Raw genomic sequence first — 10,171 nt, 5'->3', positions numbered from 1 at the left:
TCGCAAATTGTTTGGCTGGACTGGGCTGTCAGCGAGAGAGCTGCGGTGAAGGGGAGCTCCGGATGAAAGTGTTCAGATCAGAGTTTTGTTACTTTATTTCCACATCCAGCCGGCTCCTCTGCAGGAGGCATTAAGCTGCGCTGCAAGAGGAGGAGCGATCTTCAGAAAGATGTCGAATCACTGGAGACTTCTAACGACCACTCGATAGTTCGTTCCTGAGGTTCAGATTTGGGATGTGTGTGCAGGAATCCATTTAAAAGAATTTGCAAAAAAAACAGTCTTCACATGCCTTTTTGGAATGGGGAGGTTTGCTTGGCCTGTGGTGATGATGCTGATTGATCAAAGTTGATATATTTTGAAGATATTGCGTGTCTGAATCGCATCAAATTCAACAGCGCACTTCCTCGGGCCGTATAAACACATGCCCGGTGAAAAGACGATAAGAAGAAGCGTTCACAAGAGGTGTCTTCCACACACAGACAGATGTTTGGGGAATGCTAGGTAGATGTTTCTTTTTTCCAAGCTTAATTACTAGATTCTCAAGACAGCACTACAGTTTCCACTGGTTGCAGCCTCCGTGTGACTGCTCCTTTGTGACATAAACACTGAGCGGTGGATGCACACATGCATATGGGCGCTCTGATCGACTCAGGGTAGCCACCGTGGCTGCTTGTGGACGCGGCAGCCGCAGCAGCATCTGTTAGATCCTGTAATCCGTCCAGATTTTAGCACTGTGAGCAGCTGCTGCAGCACATTCCAGGAGAGGATCTGCAGCGGGAGGAAGAGGAGACAAGAGAATCTGCACAAGAAATGAGAATTGGGTGATATTAAATGTGTGGAGGGCAAAAACAAAAGATGAGGGTGCAGCTGTGATCAATACGACGCCTGAAGTGGCACTTTTTGTCTGACGATTAATTATGCAACTCGGATTTTATGTACAGTGTCAAACCGTACGACACGCTTGTGTGTGTGTGTGTGTGTGTGTGTGCCACGCCAGCTGTCGTGGTCATTACAAGGTGCAGGCGGTGCCAACCCCTTGGTCAGCCAGCAGCTGCCTCAGTGTTGTGGATCTCTCAGATTAAGGCCGGTACCAATCTGCTCTGATCTGTTCGAGGAAACCGATGATGGCGACGACGACGATGATGATGAAGAGACAAATAACTAGAATGAGAGATAGCACGACTAATCTGAACAACCCCACGGATCACGCACCAAAAGTCATCACAGGAAATTACTGCAGATGCTGCCAACGCTTTTAAACGATGAGTAATGTGTCGATTTCACACATCTTTGAGAGTAATTTTGGGGACAGCCGGCACTTGTACAAACTGTTTTTCAGAGAGGATATGTGGAATTTATTAATTCATCCTCCTAAAATCGGTGAATCGGTGAAGCACATACCGGAGTAGAAAGGTTTTTCAAATATTTACAACATGTGAAAACCTTATTGATAAAGCTGTCGAGCAGAAAGTCGTGTGCACACGTTCTCGCTCGTCAACCCCACAAAAAAACAATGCTGCTCATCGAGACGGAATGTAAGCAAGCAGCTGTGCAGCATCACCTGCCTCTGGGTTTTCATTCGGAAACAGTACGGAAGATGAGCTGGCACTCGCCTCGTCCAGAAGTAGAAATGAAGCGTCACGTTGTCGTTCGGTTTATGTCCCCGGCTTGTGTTCCCGTCAGAGAACGGCAACTGTATCTCCTTTCAGAGTAGCCTCATCACACAGTGTGTCTGAATGAAAGCTCTGGCTGCAGGTAGGGTTAGAGCTTCACTGTGTGTGACAATCGAGCAATATGATGACGCTATGGAGGAAACTCTAACTTGTGCCATATTTGATTATTTGAGTTGAAAGACGATAAAAGAAAGGAAAAAGGACACTGCAGGCCCCGAAGTTGACGAACTTTCATGCACTGCACACTTCGTTTCACCTCACGCGGTACAATTTTCTCCATCTGCTTGGGAAAAGAAAAAAAGTATTAGATTGAATTAGTTTAATAACCCGAACGTATTGTCAGCAAAGTGAGCGTTAGTGAAAAGGGGTCACTTAACACTTGATTATTATTTGATTTGCTCTCGGCTCACATACCGCACAATTTTAATGGAGCTTCCATATTTGCTCCCAATCAATATTTGTTAGATTAGCACACTCCCTCCCTCTCCCCCTCCCGGCTTTCCTCTCCTTTCAGCTAAATATTCAGTCTTGCAGCACTTTCGGTACGTACATGCCAGTCATACATTTTTTATCTTCAGATATGAAGATCAATCGGAACCTATTCAATTGGATTTAATTAAAACATCACACTTGATTTATCTTTTCAATGAGTCACTGGATTGGGCGGCTTGAGGCTGAGGCTGAGAATATTAGTGAAAAAGATTTCGAACATCACAACAATTGAAAATAACAAAAAAAAAAGCTGTCATTACTTGTAGAGCTTTATTTGAACACGAATTTCTCCCCATGACCTCGGCAAAGGTTCCTCCTTACATCATACCTTCTCGTGCAGTGGCAGGATCACGTCACCCGCTCTGATAAGTCAAGCCGGAGCCTCATCTGGTTGCTCGTCCCTCGCTGTGGCCATTCCAAGCCCCCGACTCCTTTTCCATGTCGGTGTGTTTGATCCCGACAGGACTTATTGTCACACAGGAACGAACTTTGGCCTTGCAGGAGTTGCAGCTGATTCCACGGCGTCCTATGACACTGGACCATGAGCCATCTGTGTCCCGCAAGGGCAGCGGGGACGCGTGGCCGTGTTGTGACTACCGAGCAGGATTAAACCCTTTTTTCCTTTTGATGTGGGACGGTGTATGGTGGCCCTGAGAGCTCAACACACATGCGGCTTGAGGATAAACATGTGCAAATACACGGAACACAAATAAATAAGGAAAACATCATCACCTTGAACAAATATCTGTGGCAAATACACACAATATACAGACACATACTGTGAATACACACAATATGACCAAATATTGAAACAAATACATACAAGATTAGACACCTGCTGCAAATACACACAAGATGCAGACACATTGTGCAAACACACAACACAACCAAATACAGACACATACTGCAAATACACACAAGACACAGTCATGTTCTGCAAATAAACACAAAATACAGCTACATACTGTAAATACACATAAGATACACACACACACTTCAAATACACATAAGATACAGCCTATGCTGTAAATACGCACAAAACAATATTATTTGTGAATATCAAAAATGTTTGTTTTTTTCATATGGCCCTTACCTGTCGTAGTCAAGGATACTATAATCCAAATGGCCAATGGTTGTTTTACATGTTGTTTGTATTTGATGTTTTACAAATGTTTATTCAGTATTTGACCTTTAAGCTCTGTCACTTTATTAATAAGGTGATGATTCGTCCGGGTCAACTGACGTGACTGTGGATTTTCTACCTACAGTTTAACCTTAAAATCCAAAAATGTAAAATGAGAAAGTGACATGAAGTTACAGCCATGTCCTCATTGCAGCACCAGTGTCTCCTGAAGGTTGGTTGGGGATCCGTGTGGGGTGGGTGGCACCAGTGGGGGGCCTGGGGGGAGGGGGGAGACCTCCACGATGCGAGAGACGCTCGGAAGTGATTCGGCTTCCTGTCACAGGTTCCGTCTCCCCTGTGTGGAAACTCTGTAATGCAGGTTTAACAGAAACGTGCCAAAATCCACGTGCAAATGCAGATCTAATGATGGCACGATGCTGTGGTGACAGCTGTGACTTCATGAATTCCTACAGTTGTTCTGCTGTCCTGGGAGAAGAACATCAGCCGCTGCATCTAACCTGCCACTTTCCCCGACATCACAGCGTCGACTCTGTGCGACCTGTGGCGACTCGTGTTCTCTCCGACAGTCGGGAAAACGCTGGAGCAGAAATACGACTCTGGTTTACAGGACTGCGTGAGATGCGTTTTCTCTCCACTTTCCTCCAAATGATTAAATCCCCCTTCAACTCAGAGTAAATTAATAAAAATGACTTATCTGCGCCATATCCCTTCCAATGCGCCTGGGGAATCCCCCATCTGCCGATTTTGACTGATCAAGGCGCACGCAGAAGACAGGTGAACTGTGGGAAACGGATCCTGTTGAGAGACCTTCTGTCTGGGCTGCCATGATCAGGAAACAGCACTTTTGTGGATTTGTTATCACGACTGTCTTTGTCGAATCACTTGGATAGCAAGACGCTCAACACACTCCCATACCGGGAAAAAATAAGAACACTTTCTTCCCCACGTTGTTTTTACTGGTAAAGTACAATTTAAAAAGGAGGTTAGAGTTATAAGCCTTTAGGGACACAGTTGCTCATCAGGTGACCTCTTTATGAGTTTGTAATAGTGACGCCACATCTGATAATTCACATATTCTCTTTGTCCTCGCTAGATAGAGTTTTGCTCTGTGCTTTTAGAAAAAAATACTCCATCCTGTGCTGAAAAACGGTGGAAATGCGGTAAATCCACACAAACTTTAAAAATGACAAAGGCAAGCGCACTACTGAAACAAGTTAACACTAGAATTGGAATAAGTAGAGTGCATACTGTACCTCCACCAAGGTTGAACAATCCTACAAATGATTCTACTTCTCATAGTAAAAATAAAACAGACAGAAGGAATAGGTACCCAATCATTCATTTTTCACGACATATTATTAAAGATAGTGAAAAAAAAAATCTGCCCCTTGATAATACACCTACTACCTGCATCAATTGGACAGTATTAGCTGTCAATCACATGGTCCACGCCCCAATGCACAGAATGCTTATTGTTTATTAGACTCAAAATGTTGTGAAACCTAATTCATATCATACATCTTATCAAATAAACCGACCAACTAACGAGAATGGCCCTCAGTCGAGGACATATCTCTGTTGAGGCCCAATATTTTTGTTGTTATTCCAATTTTCCTGTATTCTATCTTTCTTATAATTGTTTTGTCTTGTTTTGCTCTATGTTGATTTGTTTGCGTGTATTTCCACCAAGTTTCATGGAAATCTGTGCAGTAGTTTCGGCCCGAATCTTGCTCAGAAACAAAAACAAAACAACCCACAAACTGACAGGGGTGAAATGCTGAAAATGTACATTTCTATTCATTTTAATCAATCACAATAGAAAGATTTTGTTGTCACAATGTGGAATATTTACCCTTTTCTCTATTTCAGCAGTGTTGGCTCGTGTAATCCAAATAACCTCAGAGCTCAAATGCCATTATAATGCTAAATTAATATATTTTCTATGTACATATGTGCATGTCTAATTCTTTTTGAGAGAAATAATTCATTACATATACATTAAATTAGATTGGGGCACTCAATAAAGAGTATCCTTAATAGAAAAATGTATTCCAGTTACCCCGGTGCCAAGGAAGTTAATTTATGGATTGAACCCAATTGGAAAAAGCACAATATGTTGCAGTCATACAGTACATGATTCAAACCAGTTGCTGATGGGATTTCAACCGAGATAATTTAACAACCTCCAGCTCTCGGTGAGACTGTTTAGCAAGTAATTTCTTATAATTGACTCATAAATAAGTGACGCCCCACCAGTGAAGTTTGGTTATTGCATTTGATATTGATTCTATATTCATTGCAGTTTGAGGAGAGGAAACTTGATGAATAGCACTCGGAGCTCTCAGGCAATCAGAGGAGAGCTGTCCGTCAGGGTGGCGGAACTGATGGATGGACAAGTGGTTCGCTGGACGGAACAAATACCACGATGAATAGGTGCAACATGATGTGTGATGAAAGCGGAGATGTGTGTCTACTTTTTTCTCTGAGCAATCAAACCAAAGTTTGAATTGTCAGCCCCTGTAACGTGTGTGTGTGTGTGTGGGGGGGGGGTTAAAGGGCAGGGCCACGGTTGCACAGGCTCCAGCTGAAATCTTATGTTCCAATGAAGTGCCCCTGTCTTTTCAGAAGTCGTTTTTTATTTTTTGCTCATAAAGACCAGATTCATCTGCGTTTATAGACCTTTTAAGAACAGATGCGACATATGTGTGTATAGACCTTGAGACTGGATACGACATGTGTGTGTATATGAATTTAAGAAAAAATGCGACATTTAAGTGCTCCTCCCTTTTGAGCGAAATGAGTCTCATCCACACTGTCATCGTTTTCAATACACGCAACTGATGGAATACATAATAACAGAATACTAATATCACAGGATATGTTGTTGGTTTTGTTAGCGATTTTAGCTTCTTAGCGATATTGAAGCAGATGTCACTCGTCTCGCATTGACTAAAAATGTCGAAATATTTAAGCTACAAAATGTTTTATTTCATATTCCTATCTGCTTTAGAGGGTGAGAAATTAAAGTTTGTCAACGCTTTCAATGCTGTCAGCTATTCCCTCAGGTTTTAGGTGGTTGTTTTAGAGTGTGTTTATTTGACGTCTAAATGGTTAATAAACTCGTCTTAGGACATTTTGTTAAGTATTATTCAATTTCAAAGTCATCTTGGAAAACAAAAAGAATTGCATTGCATTGCTCAAAGCTGTAGAGTTAGCAGTAAAGAAGGAATGACTTGAATGTGCACCTAACTGCATTAGGAATTTTGCCTCGATGTTGGACGGGTAATTGGCCCCTCTGGTAGATTGTGGCCCTTTCATGGCCCCTGATTTAGAAAAATCCTAGATCCCCCAATGTCTCAAGGAAACAATATACATATGGGTCATTTGAAACAACTGGCAGAATCAGGGCCTGCTCCTCCTCTGTCAAACCAGATTAATACCCTGCATCCAAATGTGCTCCGGCGCTCCCCGGTCACGCCTCCATCCATCACGCAGCGTGGATCCACCAGACAGGGTTCACTCTTTTACCCATCTGTCAATCAGCACCCAGAGGTGGACAGCCCAGACCCCCCCCCCCCCTTCCCTCTCTGACAGACCACACAACACCTGCCATCTTGCTGCCTCTGCCAAGAATGCCCGGGCGTTCGACTGGTTGTGTGTACCGCATCCCTAAAGACCATCAAGAATCACGCCCGGAGCATCTTGCACAGGTAGCCAACACAGAACCATACCACTGTTTATAAGGGCCCGAGCAGCGAACGGTGGGAGGCTCTACTTATTGGATTTTGGTTTTCTAGGGGCACCACTGCTCAAATGCAATTCCACCATAGTATGAGATCAATTCTCAAGGACTCACAAGCATGTATGTTGGTAAACTGCATGAGGAACAGAACAAACTCTTTTGAAGCCGTTAGCGCAAAGTGTGATGGATTGGTTGGTACCACTTGCTGTAATTTATCTCCTCTGGTGTTCACACTGAGAAAAAAAAGGAGTCAGAGGGACTGGACACAAAATAAAAGCTAGAGGGATCATGGGCTATAAAGCAGAGCTGCTTCTAGACATGCCCTGAACCCTCTGAAGTGGCTATATGTGAGAACCCAAATGTGAGAGCCTCCAGCCTTTCTGCAGAGGTTTTTCTGGCCCATGAACCCTGTGCAGAAAGTCAGGAGGGGCCGATGTGAGAACACAGCAAGAGATCATCTACACTCACCAGGAGAGACTGGATATGTTGATGATGTTTCTAACACGTGAAAGACGCGAAAATGATCAAAACAAAACAAAAAGAATACAGGTATCTCAGCAGGAATGAGCGGAGGCACGTAGAAGACACCGGGGAACATGTCAAGAGAGCTTTGTGTGATAAGTTGGTGTTGATGTGCTGTGAACAGATTTGTGATCTCCTGAGCGGGAATCAATTTTATTTATTTATTTTTTTTTATTTGCCTTTATTTAACCAGGTCGGTCCCGTTGAGATACAATGACCTCTTTTGCAAGGGAAGCCTGGCCAAGACAGCAGCATACAAAATGTCAAACAGTCACAAGACACACACAAATCACATAACACAGATCAAACAAGATAAGTTCCCTGTTCCCTTAAGATAAGGCAACAGGACTAAAGCTCCGGATTCCCACCAAAACAAGAACAAGTGTGGTATGAAGCCACAATTTCTCTCACACGAGTCTTCAAAGTGTCAAGGTTTATGAGCTCCTTTAACTTTAGGGTTTTTTGCAGTACATTCCAAGCAGCAGGTGCAGCGAACTTAAAACAGTGCTTACCAAATTCAGTGTGTACTTTGGGCATAATTAATAAATAAAGCTCATTTGAACGTAAGCAGTAATTGCTCTGGGATTTAAAGATGTACTTACATAAGTAGTGGGGGAGCAGACCCAAGATAGCTTTATAAATAAAAATATGCCAATGTATAAGGCGGCGTGCTGCCAGAGATGGCCACTCAACTCGAGCATATAAGATGCAGCGGTGAGTGAGGGCTTTACAACCAGTGACAAACCTTAAGGCACCATGATATACAGTGTCTAGAGAACGCAGACAGTTTGCTGGGGCATTCATATATAAGAGATCACTGTAATCAAGTACAGGGAGGAAAGTGGTAGCAATCAACTTTTTTCTGGTAAAAAAAGAAAAACAAGATTTGTGACGGAAGAAGAATCCCATATCAATACGTCCCGCCTCTGCCTGCTGCTTCAACTCTCACCTGAGCGATCTGGAGATTTCTATGAACGTGTCTGAGGGGAGAAACCCAAAGTGGTGTTCCTGAGTGAATGGCAACCTCTGGAGGAAGACCGGACCAAATTCTATAAACATACTAGATTTGAAAATGGCTGGTGTAGACGAAGCAGTCCCCAGACACAGTATCTGTGAATAAGCACACGTCATATGAAGCTTTTCTTCATGAAACTCTGACCCCACTGCTAAACTTGCAGATGGTGAATTATCATTACTTCCTTATTATTGTCTCTTGTTTATGTTACTACAAATTAAAGGCTGCATCGAACCCAGTCGTTAATATGAAATACAACATCACTTAATTACCACTACTGTGGCTTGTTATTTGTGTGCAGTCAAACAAACACTTACATAATCTGAACTGCTAATTATACACAGGACTGTTGTGTCTTATTCATTCGTGGCTGAATCCAGGGTATTGTGCATCTTTTTGGTAGAAAAAGGCCAAATATACAAATTTCTGTCTCTGGATTTACAGACATGCTTGTCTCAATGTGCTGTAATATTATTTATAACCCTGTGGTCATCAGAATTGAGCCTGGAGATGTCGTTTGTGTTAACCCTCCTCTCATCCTCACATGATGATACAACTTCACACTAATACATTTTAATTTTTAAACATTTTTAAAACTAAACTGATCTGTGTCTATGCAAAAGGTTTTAACCCCTCCCCCCCATGAGTGGTAATCTCTGTCCTTATAACGAAGCGTGCCAGGGTGAACATCCAGTTCGCATGGGGATGTGGGCCAAGATGCGTCATTTCTGACCTTGTTATGATGAATGTGCGCTTGAAATAGCCCACTTATAAAACAGCAAATGTAGGGCCAAATATCCCAAAGCGAATTTGGGCTTTTTTGGGCAAACATGTGGTGCGCTAGTCAAGGTGTTATCTGGATGTGACCCGAAAGTGGCCCATGTGGTGAATAAGGCCCAAGTAGCAATAAACAGAGTCGGGCCACCTTTGGTTCACATGTTGTATTGTGATGGTTTACTTGTGGCCCAGATCTGGCTTGAGATCTGGCGTGGGAGTGTGGGCTAAATCCAGGCCAAAACAACTTTGCCTTATGGATCACAATGGAACTGTCAGTGTTTACAACATTCCGCATTCACCTTTGACTGCCTCGTCATGTGCAACCCCATCCATACTACAACGCAGCCCCTGAGCAGGTGTTAACATAGTAAGAGTGATGTGCTTTCAATTGAAAACGTAGAGGTGTGGATGTAGCCCTGAATAGAGTTTGGCTTCATGAAACCCATATAAAACAAAAGTAACTTTCCTCTTATGGTTCATTTTAGCTGTGGTCCAAAAAAACAAGCTTTGAAAGTAATTGTATATAATATCTGTAAATGTTGCAACGATTTCCGACTTTAATATTTACGCCTGAGACACACTAACATTCAAACTGACAGATTAAAAACATAATTTATATATTCATGAAAAGTAATTGGATTCTCATCAAAAAATTAAAGGGATCCATTATGCAAGTTTTTGAGATTTGAAACAAAGAGCACAATCAAGCTTTATTTCTCTGTCATAGATTGTATGTAATGCATTTTGTGATATCAAGTTAATCTGTTGTTCGTCTTTTACACAGCTGAATATTGTATTTATTCTAG

The sequence above is a fragment of the Platichthys flesus genome, chromosome 19 (assembly GCF_949316205.1).
Source record: "Platichthys flesus chromosome 19, fPlaFle2.1, whole genome shotgun sequence".
Taxonomy (NCBI): Eukaryota; Metazoa; Chordata; class Actinopteri; order Pleuronectiformes; family Pleuronectidae; genus Platichthys; species Platichthys flesus.
The sequence above is the reverse complement of the archived record's forward strand: the minus strand, read 5'-3'. Positions refer to the sequence as shown.